Raw genomic sequence first — 18,464 nt, 5'->3', positions numbered from 1 at the left:
GTTACATTTTTGTTACCTTTGTTATCTATTTTCTATATTTTACTTATCTATTTTTTACTTAACACATTTAGTTTTTTCTTAACTTCTTAAAGCATTGTTGCTTAAGGGCTTGTAAGTCAGCATTTCACTGTAAGGTCTATGGTTGTATTTGGCGCATGTGGCAAGTAAAATTTGATTTGATTTGAGAGGTCATATCCCCTCCTACATTGCAGACAAGGAATGAGTAACATCTTCATTCGAGCTGTACAGGGATCTTATACCTCTACAATACACCCAATCAGTTCCAGGTGTGGAGAGGCATGCCAGTATGTAAACATTGGGTTTGGCATAGCAGACAGTGTAATTTGCACAAAGGCCTTGTAGGCGCTGTATGTATGTATGGATTTATGCATGCAGGGTTTGTTTACATAGGCCAAGTGGGGTCTGCATGTGTGTGAGGATTTTAAGGATGAAGTTACCTCCCTGCCTGTGTGAGGATTTTAAGGATGAATATACCTCCCTGTGTGTGTGTGTCACAGTCACATCTGTTCCCTGCGGTTGTACCCCAGGAGTTGCAGAGGGGATGTGTTTTGGGAAATACACTGTAATCTGATATCAGGGGTGATATGCTAAGGAAAAGTATCACATGGATGCAGTGAACAACGGCTATCTCACTGCCTAGCAGTTAAAGGTGATGATGGTTCATCAAAATGTACAGAATGTTTAGCATTTAGCCTGCATATTCCTTACTATTTAATTACAATATTTTAAGAAAGACATACCAATAAACCAAACACACACAACCACAGAGGAAACTTGAGGAAGATGAGAAGCTAGAGAGGAATTTTGCGATGAAATCCAAACAAGGGAGCTTTTCCATCACCAGGAGCACACGGCATTCCCTACGCTGAGGTTGGAATTTGTCATCAAATATAGGATTCTTGTTTAAATTAAAAGCTCATATTTGCACAGCCAATGTTAACTTTTTTCCCCCTCCTTGTGTAACAGATAACTCAGCTATAGCTGTAATCCATATGGTACCATAGGGCTTCGGTCCTCATCCTCATATATTGAGACAACTGGACAGACATGGGTAGATGTGAGATTCAAATGAGAAAAGAGAGAGTGAGAGTGGAGGGGGAATAAAGGAGATGTTGGCAGAGTGTGATGTTGCTAGTAGTAAAGAGATAGATACCTGGCTGTGGAGATAGCCTTGGTAATATGGACAATGTTTCTTATCTGTCATAGCAACTTCTTAGGAAGGTCATGATTTTTTATTTATTTTTTAGTTCACCTTTATTTAACCAGGTAGGCCAGTTGAGAACAAGTTCTCATTTACAATTGCGACATGGCCAAGATAAAGCAAAGCAGTGACAAAAACAACAACACAGAGTTACACATGGAATAAACAAACGTACAGTCAATAATACAATAGAAGAATCTATGTACAGTGTGTGCAAATGTAGTAAGATTAGGGAGGTAAGGCAATAAATAGGCCATAGGCCATAGTGGCGAAATAATTACAATTTAGCAGTAGCACTGGAGTGATAGATCTGCAGATGATGATGTGCAGGTACAGATACTGGGGTGGAAAAGAGCAAAAAAATAAATAACAATATGGGGATGAGGTAGTTGGGTGTGCTATTTACATATAGGCTGTGTACAGGTACAGTGATCGGTAAGCTAGTCTGACAGCTGATGCTTAAAGTTAGTGAGGGAGATATGCGGCAGGGTAGCCTAGTGGTTAGAGCGTTGGGCTAGTAACCGGAAGGTTGCAAGTTCAAACCCCCAAGCTGACAATCTGTCGTTCTGCCCTTGAACAGGCAGTTAACCCACTGTTCCCAGGCCGTCATTAAAATTAAGAATTTGTTCTTAACTGACTTGCCTGGTTAAATAAAGGTAAAAAAAAAAATATGTCTCCAGCTTCAGTGATTTTTGCAATTCGTTCCAGTCATTGGCAGCAGTGAACTGGAAGGAAAGGTGGCCAAAGGGGGTGTTGGCTTTGGGGATGACCAGTGAATTATACCTGCTGGAGCGCGTGCTATGGGTGGGTGTTGCTATGGTGACCAGTGAGCTGAGATAAGGTGGGGCTTTACCTAGCAAGGACTTATTGATGACCTGGAGCCAGTGGGTTTAGCGACGAATATGAAGCGAGGGCCAGCCAACGAGAACATACAGGTCGCAGTGGTGGTTAGTATATGGGGCTTTGGTGACAAAATGGATGGCACTGTGATAGACTACATACAATTTGCTGAGTAGAGTGTTGGAGGCTATTTTGTAAATGACATCGCCAAAGTCAAGGATCGGTAGGATGGTCAGTTTTACGAGGGTATGTTTGGCAGCATGAGTGAAGGAGGCTTTGTTGTGAATTAGGAAGCCAATTCTAGATTTAATTTTGGATTGGAGATGCTTAATGTGAGTCTGGAAGGAGAGTTTACAGTCTAACCAGACACCTAGGTATTTGTAGTTGTCCACATATTCTAATTAAGAACTGTCCAGAGTAGTGATGCTAGGCGGGCGGGCGGGTACGGGCAGCAATCGGTTGAAGAGCATGCATTTAGTTTTACTTACATTTAAGAGCAGTTGGAGGCCATGAAAGGAGTGTTACAAGGCGTTAAAGCTCGTTTGGAGGTTAGTTAACACAGTGTCCAAGGAAGGGCCAGATGTATACAGAATGGTGTCGTCTGCATAGAAGTGGATCAGAGAATCACCAGCAGCTAGAGCGACATCATTGATATATACAGAGAAGAGTGTCGGCCCGAGAATTGAACCCTGTGGCACCCCCATAGAGACTGACAGAGGTCTGGACAACAGGCCCTCCGATTTGACACACTGAACTCTATCATAGAAGTAGTTGGTGAACCAGGCGAGGCAGTCATTAGAGAAACCAAGGCTGTTGAGTCTGCTGATAAGATTGATTATAACAAGCACATCAACTGCTAATCTTATCAAATGAGATACCAGCACAGATACTAAATAGATAGCTTTTCCTTCCTTCCTGCCCCCCCCCCCCCCCCCCCCCCCCACCCTATGGCATGCTTGTCTCAAAAGGCATTCTCACGCACCCACATTTTCTATGTGCTATTTTCCCTACCATTTGTTCCTCATTACACTAATTTCATTATATAATTTACTCTCTAGTGTGAGTGTGTTCTCAGGTGTGTACATGAATGTGTGTGTGTGTGTGTGTGTGTGTGTGTGTGTGTGTGGTGTGTTTGCATAGGTGTGGTGTGTTTGTATCTCCCTCATTTTAAAGCTAATTTCCCATGATGGGGTTGCCAGGTCTTGGCAAGAGATCCCCAGTCTTCACCTCTAAAAAGGCCTTTTGTACATTCACTCTCAGGGTAATGAATTGGTGATGAGCTAGTAGTGTCAACATTTTACATTCCCACTGGGAGAGGCATTCCTGTTGGCTGGGCGCAGTCTCCCGTGGTCATGGGCGACTGCAGCTGTCTGTGGTCTTGGTGCGAGAGTCCTACGGTCCCTGAGCGCGTGGTATTCAGTGTACACTCCAGCTCCTCAACCTTTTTTTACATTTTTAAATTAGATTTTTGTTTAATATAACCTTTATTTAACTAGGCAAGTAAGTTAAGAAAAAAATCTTATTTACAATGACGGCCTACACCGGCCAAACCCGGATGACGCTGGGCCAATTGTGCGCCCCCCCATGGGACTCCCAATCATGGCCAGTTGTGATACAGCCTGTGATACACTAGTTTATACTGAGAGAGAGGCCTGTTTGACATCAGGACAGTGCGTGTGTCTGTGTGTGTGTGTGTGCATATGTGTGTGTCAGGGACACCTCCTCTAAAGTTATGGTTATATTCGCAGCGGGGTTGTTTTTTTTATGTGAAATTTTGTGCCTTCTTCCCTTGTTTTCCTGTATAAAGTGCAGCCAGTACAGCATTACAGAGAGAGTGAGGGGGAGAGGGCAAACTCCACTGAACTAGTTTCAGTGTATTGAATCACTTGTGAGTTTCTGGATTTTGGGTGAACTTCTCTTTTAATGATTCCAGCTTTAATTGTTGTGTGTTTGATGTGTTATTTAAAGGCTTTCTGTTTAATGTTCTTTCTTGTCATCACCATAACTGCTTGTCGTGCAAACAAAGCATTTTCTAAACTGGTCTTGGAGTAGAGAGTCGGTAGTGAGACGTAGAAGGAGACAGCTGTGGGGAAGCATCCTTGGCTGCACGGGATAAACCAAACACACAACCACAGAGGAAACTTGAGGAAGATGAGAAGCTAGAGAGGAATTTTGCGATGAAATCCAAACAAGGCAGCGTTTCCATCACCAGGAGCACACGGCATTCCCTACGCTGAGGTTGGAATTTTTTATTCAAATATAGGATTTCTGTTTAAATTAAAAGCTCATATTTGCACAAGCAATATTTACTATTTTTCCCTCCTAGTGTGACAGATAACTCAGCTATAGCTGTAATCCATATCTGTTACATCATATGGTACCATAGGGCTTCGGTCCTCATCCTCATATATTGAGACAACTGGACAGACATGGGGGGGGGGTTAAAAGAGATGTTTGCAGAGTGCGATGTTGCTGTAGTAGTAAAGAGATACATTAGCCCTTCCTCTTTCTTTCCGTTTAACAGCTATAGTATGAGGTCATAGCATCCAGCCGACCAGCCCACTACCAACCTATGACGTAGTGGGACTGTAATGCTGCTGCTGACTGTTTGGCCCATTTTAGGATGGCTGTCATTTTTACATCTGCCTCAGGGTCTCGTTTCATCTCCTATGTTGGAGCGCCAGCTGGCGTTTTCATACCTTTTGTTAGCAGTGCATGAGAATGATGTCAAATCGTAGTTCTCAATAATAACAAAGCTTAGGATAGTGATAATCAATAGATTCAGCCGCGGTCCGGAATATAATTACAAATCATTTGTAGACTGCAAATTGGCCTCAAGAAGCCCAAGCGTGGCAATGCTTTGGAACAGATTTCCAGAATTAAAATAACTTGGAGCTGATTCGCTGGTGTTTGTGCAGTCGTTTTATTGTTTGCAGGCATATGTGAAAGTTATTATTACTCACAGGTAGTTGTCACTATGCTGTGGGTTGAAGGATGTGTGTGTGTGTGTGTGTGTGTGAATATGTGTGTGTAAATACATGAGTAGATGTGTTCTGGTAGTTAACACCATGCTGTTTGCGAATGTAGTGAGGCAACAGTGTAAGAGCAATCGTCAGTCAATCCATATGCTCATACAGTGCATCATTACTGCCACTTTCATACAGTATGTTTGATGTGCAGAGATGTGGGGTAGTGGTAATACTCCCTGGCACCAATCACATGTAGACTCCCCACTGGAGACCGGGGTTCAATCCCTGCGTCTGAGCTTCCCTATGTTGATCCCACCTACCTGTATCCCCCTCTGAATTCCAAAGTGTGTCAATAAAAGTGTGAAATACCATTAAAAACCTTGAACAGAGGGGTGCACACATAAGTACAGTAAACTGGCATGTCAGCAGTAAATCCTTCAGATGGACACGTGTCACTGTTGTTCGTCAGTGTGTGTTAACAGCAGGCATGACCATGTGAGCTGTTGGTTCCCAGCCTTACTTCTGGCCCTGGGCTGGAGATAGGGTGTGAAGTTTGGAGGTGAGACTTTTCCAGTTCCGCTGTCTGGCAGCCTGGAGCATCAAGGACAAGGAGGGTCCTCCTGTGCTCGGTCACTTATCACCACACACAAACAGCTTCGCTAATGCTATTTACACATTTTGTTTTGCCTGTAATTCTATGACCATGTCTATTTGTGCTAACATTATAGCTGATATTGAGGGTAATCCTGATGTCTGTGGTATATGGTCAACTCAGGGTCTGTACACAAAATGACTAACTTACCAAATCAGAGAGAGAAAAATGAGGAGTGAGGAGAGAGAGGGTAAAGAGAGAATGCAAAGGGAGGTAGATAGGGAGAGGAGGAGAGACAGGGGAAAGAGAGAATTCAAAGGGAGGTAGATAGGGAGAGGAGGAGAGACAGGGGAAAGAGAGAATTCAAAGGGAGGTAGATAGGGAGAGGAGGAGAGAGGGTAAAGAGAGAATTCAAAGGGAGATAGATAGGGAGAGGAGGAGAGAGGGTAAAGAGAGAATTCAAAGGGAGATAGATAGGGAGAGGAGGAGAGAGGGTAAAGAGAGAATTCAAAGGGAGATAGATAGGGAGAGGAGAAGAGAGAGGGGGATTAAGCGTTAGATTTATATAAGTGCATTAGTGAGAGACAGTTTGGAGAGTTGAAAGTAAAATACCAGACTTGACATAAAGTGTGTTGGAGCCAGACAAAGGCAGCAGTCGTCACGACCCGTTGGAGGCGGGTAATGCTATAGACTAGCTACAGACAGTACAGAAGGACAAGGGACAGGACCATACATCTCCCACAGCTTCTTCAGATACTCTGTGTGTCCTCCGTTCCAGTTCAGCTCTCAGGGTAAACACTTAGAAATGCACTTACCTCCCATCATCTGGAAACACTGATCGCATCTCATCACATACTCACTGACATACACACTAGCGTAGCGCAGCATTCATCAGCTAACGTACAGTATGTCCAAAGTACCCCTAAAGCACACAGATTGCACACAGACCCCTCAAGCACATACAAACTACACCTCAAACACAAAGTTACAAGCACGTTTCTGGAACACACTTATAGAACCATGATAGATCTTATGAACTTGGACGAAAGGAGATTGGGATATACTTGAACACGTCACATCTCCTAATCTTGATCCGAACAGAAGAGTTACAGTTCTGAGATCAGTTCACTGTGTGTTGTGAGTCAGAGGTGAGGGCCTGTTCTACAGCTAGGCCTGATACTGTACAGCATAGAGCTACATTCCTGGGCTCACCTGCATAATGACTCCCTCCAGCCACTCATCATGCTTGATAAGGCACCACCATTAGATTCAGCTTACAGTAAGATGCCTTTTGATGTGTGATATTTTGGGCTGTTTGTCTTGGGCTGGATTCCTGTGCGGCTCCCAGGACCCAGTGTTTGAAGCCTTGTAAGGCTTGATTCAATTATCTGTCTGATATTTAAAAAGGAGGAATTCTTCATGGAATTACTGTGTGTAGACTGTGTGACTGCCAGTGTGAGTAACTGATGGTTTGTAAAACAGTGTGTGTGTGTGTGTGTGTGTGTGTGTGTGTGTGTGTGTGTGTGTGTGTGTGTGTGTGTGTGTGTGTGTGTGTGTGTGTGTGTGTGTGTGTGTGTGTGTGTGTTTATCTATTTTATCTATTTTAACATACCATGTGTTTTTATGTGTTTGACTATGTGTTCATTTGAATGTGAATGTGCAAGCTTGTGTCAGTCTATGTGAGTGTACAAGCCTGTTTTATGACCAGACGAGGGTGAGACTCATAAAACCAAGGTTTGGTTTTTCCTCCCAGAACCATGTCCATGTGACAGGATTACAGCTGTACACGTTAAACTGTCTCACTCAGACTCAGGAGAGGTATCTCCATCTCTATCTCTCTTTTCTCATTTTCTCTTCTCTCCACCATTGTCATGATCTCCATTCCTCGTTTTCTCCTCCTCCAGCTCTCTGTCCCTGTTTCCCATTCCCCCGTCTCCTCCCTCTCTGCATGCACAGCCACAGTTTTTCTGTGACCCAGACCCACAGGTCAGTGATAAGGCACTATGTTTGGGGATGATGTCATATAGACAGTAGTATTTGGGGTGTCCGTGTGGGGGTATTAATTTTCATGTAAAGGGTAGGGTGAGACGTCTCATGTGTCTGTGCATTAAGAGAGGGGGAGGTTACAGAGTAATATATCTGCTGTTGCTCCCTGTCATCTCTCTCAACCAAGAGATAACAACAACATACAGGATCACTTCATAGTTATCTATAGAGGGCACATTCATTTTTTTTCCAGCATTTTATCAGTGTTCATCCTTTTTTAAGCATCTACTGTGTATCAAGCTTTTTTTGTCAGCAGATAGACAGTAGATAACTGTCTTAAGTTTTAAACAAGGACTTCTGATGACTCAGAGTTATAGCTGTTTAGATGTAGGCTATAGCTCCTCTTAGTCAACACGTTTCTCAGAGTTCATAGTGAGGAACACGTTTAACATGGCGCCGGATTTCTGAGACAGTCTGTCATTGAAGGTGGTTTTCTTAAAGGAGCAGTGCAGTCAAAAACGTGATTTCCCTGTTTTTTTCATATATTTCCACACTATGTTGTAGAAGATTCTGTGATGGATGTAACTTTTTTTTTTTTAAGTTCATTTTAGTGTAAGAGCTGTTTGAAAAGACTGCCTGAAATTTCTGCTTGCTTTGCATGGGTGGGGTTTTGGACTGCCTGGCGACATCATCAGGCGGTAAATGTTTGTTGATCATACTTATTCTACAGTTATAAGTAAGTAGTTATAGTAAGTAGTTTATCATCTGATTGTTATTATATTTAGAAAGCATTTCAGTCATTTCAAGGCATATTCCTCCACTTTTGTTGAATAGAAAAAAACATATATGTGATTTTTAGTATTTTAATATTTTAATAATATTTGTACTATGCACTTGAGCTTGTGTCCTCAAAAGTCAGTACATCTCAGCAATTTATAACCATTTTTTTTACCAGAAAGGTGAGGTCCAGAACTTTCTAGAACTATGCGGCATTACTAGTTATTGTTTATTGCCATCCCATGAATGTTTCATTTTTTGGGGTATGTCTATTTAGCTACACATTTATAGAAATCTAAATTTTGCCATAACGTTCATCAATAGACCAAATAAGAAAGAGAGTTTGCCCTCCTCTCTGCCATTAACAGCTAGTTTTTAGGTTATATATCCCTCCCATTAGGCTCATCCAATTAGGCCCCTCAGACCACTCCCAGACAGTCCTAGCAAAATTCTTGCTTGAGAAATTGCTTTTTGCTAAGCAGCTATTTTTGTTTCTGTTTAACATAATAATTGAAAACATCTCAGTAAGATACATTATTATTACCCTGAAATGATTTGATGTTGAGATAAAAACTGCTTTGGACCTTTAATTTGTGGGGAACATCTGAGAGAAAGATAAAGAGAAAGATAAAAAATAGTTAGACATTTGCATCATGCTGAAGCCAGGGATCAATGCAGACACAGAGTGCTCATTATTCTGTATTTTCTTGGATAGTCACCTGTTGAAGTGTCCTGGTATTAAGGAATGCTTTTCCCTAATTTGAGCTCATGATTCCTTTTTTTGTTCAAGCTGGGCTGAAATGCATTTGGGTATGCTTTCTAGGACTCACCATTACTGCTCCAATCACTGGGTGTTTTAAACTTGTGTTTCAAATGTGTTCAGGAAGTTTCAATGGTTTTTAACCCCATTCTCCTGGATTCCTGTCTTTCCTCCTTACAGAGGAGGGGTGCCACAGGGTTAAATTCTCGGGCCGACTCGCTTCTCTGTATACATCAATGATGTCGCTTTTGCTGCTGGTGATTCTCTGATCCACCTCTATGCAGACGACACCATTCTGTATACTTCTTCCCCCCCTTTGGACACTGTGTTAACAAGCTTCCAGACAAGCTTCAATGCCATACAACTCTCCTTCCGTGGCCTCCAACTGCTCTTCAACCGATCACTGCCCGCACCTGCCCGCCCGTCCAGCATCACTACTCTGGACGGTTCTGACGTAGAATATGTGGACAACCACAAATACACAGGTGTCTGGATAGACTGTAAACTCTCCTTCCAGACTCACATTAAGCATCTCCAATTAAAAATTACATCTAGAATCGGCTTCCTATTTCACAACAAAGCATCCTTCACTCATGCTGCCAAACTTACCCTCGTAAAACTGACCATCCTACCGATCCTCGACTTCAGCGATGTCATTTATAAAATAGCCTCCAACATTCTACTCAACAAATTGGATGCAGTCTATCACAGTGCCATCCATTTTGTCACCAAAGCCCCATATACTGCCCACCACTGCGACCTGTATGCTCTCGTTGGCTGGCCCTCGCTTCATACTCGTCGCTAAACCCACTGGCTCCTGGTCACCCACTGGCTCCAGGGTAAAGCCCCCGCTTATCTCAGCTTACTGGTCACCATAGCAGCACCCACTCGTAGCACGCGCTCCAGCATGTATATCTCACTGGTCACCCCCAAAGCCAATTCCTCCTTTGGCCGCGTTTCCTTCCAGTTCTCTACTGCCAATGACTGGAACGAACTGCAAAAATCACTGAAGCTGGATACTCATATCTCCCTCACTAGCTTTAAGCACCAGCTGTCAGAGCAGCTCACAGATCACTGCACCTGTACATAGCCCATCTGTAAATAGCCCATCCAACTACCTCATCCCCATACTGTATTTATTTATTTATCTTTCTCCTTTGCACCCCAGGACCTCTACTTGCAAATTCATATTCTGCACATCTACCATTCCAGTGTTTAATTGCTATACTGTAATTACTTCGCCACCATGGCCTAGTTATTGCCGTAACTCCCTTATCTTACCTCATTTGCACTCACTGTATATAGACTTTTTGTTTGATTTTTTTCTACTGTATTATTGACTGTATGTTTTGTTTATTCCATGTGTAACTCTGTGTTGTCAAACTGCTATGCTTTATCTTGGCCAGGTTGCAGTTGTAAATGAGAACTTGTTCTCAACTTGCCTACCTGGTTAAATAAAGGTGAAATAAAAAATGTTAAAAAGGTAAATCAAATAAAAGGGGTGATCTATCAAACACTGTATACCACCACCATCAGGAAGCAGAGGAGGTTGGGCTATGGGTGCAGATGTGTGCATGTGTGTGTGCGTGTGTGTGTGCGTGTAAGTATTTGTGTATGCCTGTGTTTATGTGTGTGTGGGAAGGTTTTTGCTGTCATGGGCTCCAGATGGCCCTAAGTGTCTGTCACTTCCTCCTTGTTAAAAGTCTACCCCACTCTTCACAAATAGGCAGTAGTCAAATTAGATGTTTGATTGAGCCAGAAACATCTAAGGGTGTTGGAGGAATAAGACATTGAATGGAATGACAGATGACAGAGGTCAGGGGTCACATTCATTGGTCTAAGGATAGTTCTACAGGAGACCCAGAGCCTATAGCATGTGACCTGGTCATGGATCAGGCTACTCTTTGTTGCTGTGTTCCATGTACTGTATGTCAGCAGAGCTGAAGTTGCTGCGACGGCAGAAACCGTAGTTAAGTCCACCTTATGGTCTGAAAGCCTGCTATGAACTTTCCCTTTCTCTTATCCTTCGCTGACCTGGTAGATGGAAACAGAAGATGGTTCTTGAAATCTCTCTACATTTTAAATTCTCACATCAGGCATTTTTACGACATCCACTTGTTTGTTTCACCTTAGCTGAAAACGTGGCATCCTCTCCTCTCCATGTTGAGATCATAAGTCCGTTTAGAGGTTAGAAAATGTTTAAACGTGTTTTCCTAGATGTCTGTTTTGTTGTATTACATTTGCAATTCATTGCATATTTGTTGTAATTTCTGCTCCCATCGAAGTGGACTTCATGAGTGGTCCAACTTATTTTTGTTTGTGTCAGTTGGTTTCCTTGGGGAATGTGGAGTTTGTCATGATGATGACATTGTATGATATCTTGCTACACTGACTTGACCCTTTTAAAAAGCTAAATAGCCTATTCTGTGTAAATGGGTTTGCCTACGTGTAAGCAAGAGTGTACATGTTTGTTTATGGGTGTTTCCATATGAAGTGGGTGTGTAATGTGATAGTGCTTGTGTTGGGCAATGTGGATACTGTATTGTACGTGTGTTTTCCATAAGGCAATGGCTGTTCATAGGGAGGAGGCTCTTCATGCTCAGTCAGTTGACTAACATCTTGTAAAGTCCTGATGCTCTCAGCCAGAACCATCTCTTCCAGTTCTAAAGGATCTCTCTCTTCCTGAACCAAGCCTCCCTGAACACTGTGTTATAGCCCTAATGATTACAGAGGGGGGAGGCCAGGTTCTATACAGACCAGAGAGCACTCAGCAACAGCAGGCCTGAGGTTGAACTACTGTGGGCCAGCCTATTATTAGTAATGGGAACATCCAGAAATAGTCAAACTCATTGTCTCATTTACCTGTGTTTTATGTTCACTTAAGCTGGAGGATACACACACAGTTATGTTCATGTCTTTATCACAGTAGCGTAGCTCCAATGGAATGGATATGAAACCAAACCCTTTCTTGAGAAACAATTTGGTTTCTCAAGAAAGAACTAGACACTCTAATGTACTTGTCCTCTTGCACAGTTGTGCACCGGGGCCTCCCACTCCTCTTTCTATTCTGGTTAGAGACAGTTTAAGCTGTTCTGTGAAGGGAGTAGTACACAGCGTTGTACGAGATCTTCAGTTTCTTGGCAATATCTCGCATGGAATAGCCTTCATTTATCAGAACAACAATAGACTGACAAGTTTCAGAGGAAAGTTCTTTGTTTCTGGCCATTTTGAGCCTGTAATCAAACCCACAAATACTGATGCTCCAGATACTCAACTAGTATAAAGAAGGACAGTTTCATCGCTTCTTTAATCAGGACAACAGTTTTCAGCTGTGCTAACATAATTGCAAAATGGTTTTCTAATCATCATTTAGCCTTTTAAAATGATAAACTTGGATTAGCTAACACAACCTGCCATTGGAACACAGGAGTGATGGTTGCTGATTATGGGCTTCTGTACACATATGTAGATATTCCAGAAAAAAATCGACCATTTCCAGCTACTAGCTAATAATCATTTACAACATTACCTATGTTTACACTGTATTTCTGATCAATTTGATGTTTTTTAATGGACAAAAAATGTGCTTTTCTTTCAAGAACAAGGACATTATAAAGTGACCCCAAACTTTTTAACGGTAGTGTACATACATATCAAATATTGTTAAACAATCGATTTTCAGGACAAACACTTAAAATGAATGATTATGGAAAACAAAACCTGTATGCGAATATTCAAAGTAATTATGAAAGTTATTATATTTCATTAATCACTTAAACCCCCGCTGTTCATTTTCTATGCATAGTCACTTTACCCCAACCTACATGTACAAATTACCTCAACAAACCTGTACCCCCGCACATTGACTTGGTATCGGTACCACCCGTATATTGGTACCACCTCGTTATTGTTATTTTATTGTGCTACTTTTTAAACTTTTGTTTATTTATAAATATTTTCTTAACTCTATTTTCTTAAAACTGCATTGTTGGTTAAGGGCTTGTAAGTAAGCATTTCACAGTAAGGTACACTATACAATATACCTGTGGTATTCGGCACGTGACAAAAAAAAATGTGTGACTACATTTCCCAGAATGCACCAGTAACCCTCAAGTTGACCCTGACGCCTTCAAAAGGAAGCCAAACAAATTAAATGACCCGTGGAAATACATAGTAACTAGCTATTCTATCCACAAAGGTTACAAGAGTATATGAACATTGTTTACAGAGAAAAGTTATATATTTTGGTAGTGTGATCTGTCAGATTGAATGGCACTCATGTTCTGAGTGGAATTTCTTTGAATTGCACTGAATTTAAATCTACTTCCTGTCACTCAAACTCAAATACTAATTCTACAACATGTGAGGTGTGGCGAATTCAATTAGAATCAACTCATGAGTTCAACAGGAGTCAAATCTAAAATTCTGAATTGAGCCCAACCCTGACCCACACACACACTCTCACTCTCTCTCTCTCTCTCTCTCTCTCTCTCACACACACACACACACACACACACACACACACACACACACACACACACACACACACACACACACACACACACACACACACACACACACACACACACACACACACACTGTCTATAGTATCAACCCCTCCTAGCAACAAGTACCATAAATAATTCCACCTGCTGCTTCGTCCCAGTGGCAGCCACTCAGACGGCGCCTCCATTGACACACACAGACCAAAATATCACTGGGCAATTCACCCAACGCTGTAAACCCCAAAACCTGAACCCCTGCTGAGCATTTCATTGAGTGAAAAACTACACCCTTTCATTCTGCATTTGATGTTAGCTCTTGTATCAGGCCTTGCCCCAGTGCACTAGAGAAACCTCAACCACTTTACTTTATGTTAACTGTACAGTCAGGATGGGCAAAAAATACTAAATACAATTACAAAATACCATAAAGATCAATGTATCAAAAATAAACTTCCAAATACTTATATTTAATACAGTGACTGTGATATGTTGTTGTTTATCTACCTCAGTTGAATGCACTGACTTGTAAGTCAGTCTTGATAAGTGTGTCTGTTAATGACCAAAATGTAAATGTATATGTGAAAACGAACATACCAAAATGAACTGCAAAGCACACTGGGTATTATTATTAGGGCTGAGTTCATTAGAATAATACTCAGTATGCTTTCTAATTGTTAATTTGTGCATATACATTTACATTTAGATCATTTAGCTCGTATTACACCATAGTGCCATCAGACATCTGATACCATGTGGGGTGAAAGGGGGCCACAAAATGGTGAACCGCTATAAAAAATGGTATAGAAAATGTTTATGTATTTTGAAAATACAAATTACAACTCTTGAAAGTATCTTGTTACAAAATACATTAGAGTGTAGTTTAGCCCAGTGTAATGCAAAATACATTAGAGTGTAGTTTAGCCCAGTGTAATGCAAAATACATTAGAGTGTAGTTTATCCCAGTGTAATGCAAAATACATTAGAGTGTAGTTTAGCCCAGTGTAATGCAAAATACATTAGAGTGTAGTTTAGCCCAGTGTAATGCAAAATACATTAGAGTGTAGTTTAGCCCAGTGTAATGCACAATACATTAGAGTGTAGTTTAGCCCAGTGTAATGCAAAATACATTAGAGTGTAGTTTAGCCCAGTGTAATGCAAAATACATTAGAGTGTAGTTTAGCCCAGTGTAATACAAAATACATTAGAGTGTAGTTTAGCCCAGTGTAATGCAAAATACATTAGAGTGTAGTTTAGCCCAGTGTAGTAATTGAGTAATTGAAATATTTATTTTTAATACATTTGCAAAAACCTATTTTCATTTTGTCATTATGGGGTACTGTGTGTAGATTGATGAGGAAAACAATGAATTTAATACATTTTAGAATAAGGCAGTAATGTAACAAAAGTTGGAAAAAGTCAAGGGGTCTGAATAATTTCCGAATGCACTGTACATATTTCACATACATGTAACAGAAATACTGCCCATCTCTGTGTACAGTAAGCGTTTGGAGTGTGAGGGCTGTAGCCAGTCTCAGGGCTGGGTGTGTGTGTTGTACAGGACATGATCAGGCAGGGTTCACAGCCATCTGTCCCTTACTGACCAGGTGATATGCGCTCTAAATGGGTCTAGTTCCATCATAACTAATCAAATCAAATGTATTTATAAAGCCCTTCTTACATCAGCTGATATCTCAAAGTGATGTACAGAACCCCAGCCTAAAACCCCAAACAGCAAGCAATGCAGGTGTAGAAGCACGGTGGCCAGGAAAAACTCCCTAGAAAGGCCAAAACCTAGGAAGAAACCTAGAGAGGAACAAGGCTATGAGGGGTGGCCAGTCCTCTTCTGGCTGTGCCGAGTGGAGATTATAACAGAACATGGCCAAGATGTTCAAATGTTCATAGATGACCAGCAGGGTCAAATAATAATAATCACAGTGGTTGTCGAGGGTGCAACAGGCCAGCACCTCAGGAGTAAATGTCAGTTGGCTTTTCAATAGCTGATCATTGAGAGTATCTCTTCCTCTCCTGCTGTCTCTAGAGAGTTGAAAACAGCAGGTCTGGGACAGGTTGAACGTCCGGTGAACAGGTCAGGGTTCCATAGCCGCAGGCAGAACAGTTGAAACTGGAGCAGCAGCACGGCCAGGAGGACTGAGGACAGCAAGGAGTCATCAGGCCAGCTAGTCCTGAGGCATGGTCCTAGGGCTCAGGTCCTCCGAGAGAGAGAGAGAGAGAGAGAGAGAGAGAGAGAGAGAGAGAGAGAGAGAGAGAGAGAGAGAGAGAGAGAGAGAGAGAGAGAGAGAGAGAGAGAGAGAGAGAGAGAGAGAGAGAGAGAGAGAGAGAGAGAGAGAGAGGGGGCGGTAGCAAGAAAGGGAAACAGGTAAGTCAGGAGAGAAAACAAGAGAAAAAGAGAGAGAATAAGAGAGAGAATAAGAGAGAGCATACTTATATTCACACAGGACACTGGATAAGACAGGAGAAATACTCCAGATATAACAAACTGACCCTAGCCCCCCGACACATAAACTACTGCAGCATAAATACTAGGGGCTGAGAAAGTAGGGGTCAGGAGACACTGTGGCACCATCTGACGATACCCCCAGACAGGGCCAAACAGGCAGGATATAACCCCACCTACAAAGCACAGCCCCCACACCGCTATAGAGATATCTTCAACCACCAACTTTCCATCCTGAGACAAGGCCGAGTATAGCCCACAAAGATCTCCGCCACGGCACAACCCAAGGGGGGGCGCCAACCCAACTAGGCTTTTTTAGAACAGGCCAAAGTGGGCTATATAAGTGGCCTATTTCAATTTGGCACGCAAAACAAAATATCTGATGTCACATAGAACTGTAATTTTTTATTTCTCATAATTCTACCACAAACAGAATTAAGCCCCAACGGCCTCCTTTTCCTCAAGTCATCTGGCCCTGTGTCAGTCCTAGAACTGAGGGGTATTGTGGGGCTTTTAGATGACCAGTAGACTGTGACCCAGCCTGCTAAACTTGTCAGCAGGATAAAAGCAGACAGAATACAGTATAGGAAACAAACTTGACAAAGAAGCCGCTAGGATAACATTTGGCCTCTGCTGCTTTGCTCATTAAACTTGTGCCACCCACAAATACAATCATCTGAGGTAAACATATTACTGCCACCATTGTTTCAACCCTCCTGGATATACTTTTTTAAAGGATGTACCATCCTGTTTCAGAATGGTTTTTGTTATATTCACCAGTGTTATTGACCCAGAGAGAGTAATTGGAATGGATGGTGTGGAGTTGGGGTGTGTAACCCCCGTTGTGTCCCAGCCTGGGAGGCTCTGGACAGTCATGGCTAGAAGAGAGCCGGCTTTTGTCAAATTAATGTCAGACTTGACTGGATCTCTTCTAACCATGACCACTCTGGACAAGGTGTCAGCGTCTCTCCTTCCCGCTTCCTCATTGGGTCCCTGGTCCAGCCACAGTGGGCTCTAGTGGGAATGGATGTGTCATTTACTGACACTGACAGCAAGAGAGCAGGAGAACAAACGAGACAGTGATCAAAAGAGAGTTCAACTGGAGTCATTCCAAGAGATCAGAGTCCGACTCACGTGTCTCACAAGAATCTTTGTTGATTCAAAAAAATCATACTGTCTCTCTCCTGCTCTGTCTCTCTCCATTTGTGTGGAATTTGGCAGCTCTTTCCCCTGCTCCCTCCCACTCTTCTCTCTCTGTGCCTCGTGTGTGTCTCAGTATTACTCGCGGTGGCAGAGTTGGTGAGTGTGTCCGTGTTTCTGGCAGTGGCTTAGTGAGGGTCTCTCTCTCAGAAGTTGAAACTTTCTATCACTCTTCAATCACTTAACTTGGAGATAAAGGAAATCAGAAGTGACATCATTCTGATATTCAATAAATCGGGAAGTACCTCAGCACAGGTAAGTAACTCTGAGCTTTGAACCTTGCTGTTGTTGTTGATGTAGCCTGCTGTGGTTCTCAGTTTTAAGTTGACTTACTTGTTGGTGTCATTGTTTGGTGAATCTGTCATATTTTATTAACCCGTTAATGCATTTGCTTGGTTTAAATAGCTGTTTAATTTGGTGCTGGGGTCAGTGACTATCCCAGGGCTGGACTTTATTAATCAGATCAAATCAAGTTGTGGCTGCAGTGCCGATATGAGTGTGGGTCTCAAATTAAGCGATGTTGCAACCTCACGGTTATAATGTTGATTTGTGGTGTTTGATAGAGAGCTTTACTGGATCATGGTATAAGTTACAGTGGATTGAGAAATTATTCACCCCCCTTGGCATTTTTCCTATTTTGTTGCCTTACAACCTGGAGTTAAGATATATTTTTTGGGGAGGGGTTGTGTCATTTGATTTACACAACATGCCTACCACTTTGAAGATACAAAATATTTGTTATTGTGAAACAAACAAGAAATAAGACAAAAAAAATCACAAAACTGGAGTGTGCATAACTATTCACCCCCCCCAAAGTCAACTCTTTTTTAGAGCCACCTTTTGCAGCAATTACAGCTGCAAGTCTCTTGGACTATGGTCTCTATAAGATTGGCACATCTAGCCACTGGGATTTTTGCCCATTCTTCAAGACAAAACAGCTCCAGCTCCTTCAAATTGGATGGGTTCCACTGGTGTACAGCAATCTTTAAGTCATACCATAGATTCTCAATTGGATTGAGGTCTGGGCTTTGCCTAGGCCATTCCAATACATTTCAATGTTTCCCCTTAAACCACTTGAGTGTTGCTTGAGCAGTATGCTTAGTGTCATTGTCCTGCTGGAAGGTGAACCTCCTTCCCAGTCTCAAATCTCTGGAAGAC

General features: G+C 42.1%; 1 protein-coding gene across 25 annotated transcripts in view; it reads left to right on the top strand.

The window, feature by feature from the left end:
• The window catches only part of palld (palladin, cytoskeletal associated protein), a 95,083-nt gene that overhangs the window by 10,454 nt on the left and 66,165 nt on the right, over nucleotides 1-18,464 (top strand). For 10 of the 25 annotated variants that reach the window (XM_090235970.1, XM_090235964.1, XM_090235969.1 and 7 more), the window contains exon 1: nucleotides 17,016-17,561. The exons of 12 other annotated variants lie outside the window; for them this stretch is intronic. The gene's annotated coding sequence lies outside the window, so the exon portion shown is untranslated. Of the gene's footprint in view, nucleotides 1-3,884; nucleotides 4,301-17,015; nucleotides 17,562-18,464 lie in introns of those variants that run through there. 3 more of the 25 variants (XM_090235971.1, XM_090235965.1, XM_090235961.1) reach the window with 1 other exon arrangement.

This window comes from Oncorhynchus mykiss, chromosome 5 (assembly GCF_057628025.1).
Source record: "Oncorhynchus mykiss isolate SJ-2025 chromosome 5, ASM5762802v1, whole genome shotgun sequence".
NCBI classification, from domain to species: domain Eukaryota; kingdom Metazoa; phylum Chordata; class Actinopteri; order Salmoniformes; family Salmonidae; genus Oncorhynchus; species Oncorhynchus mykiss.
This window is presented reverse-complemented; position numbering and strand designations above follow the sequence as displayed.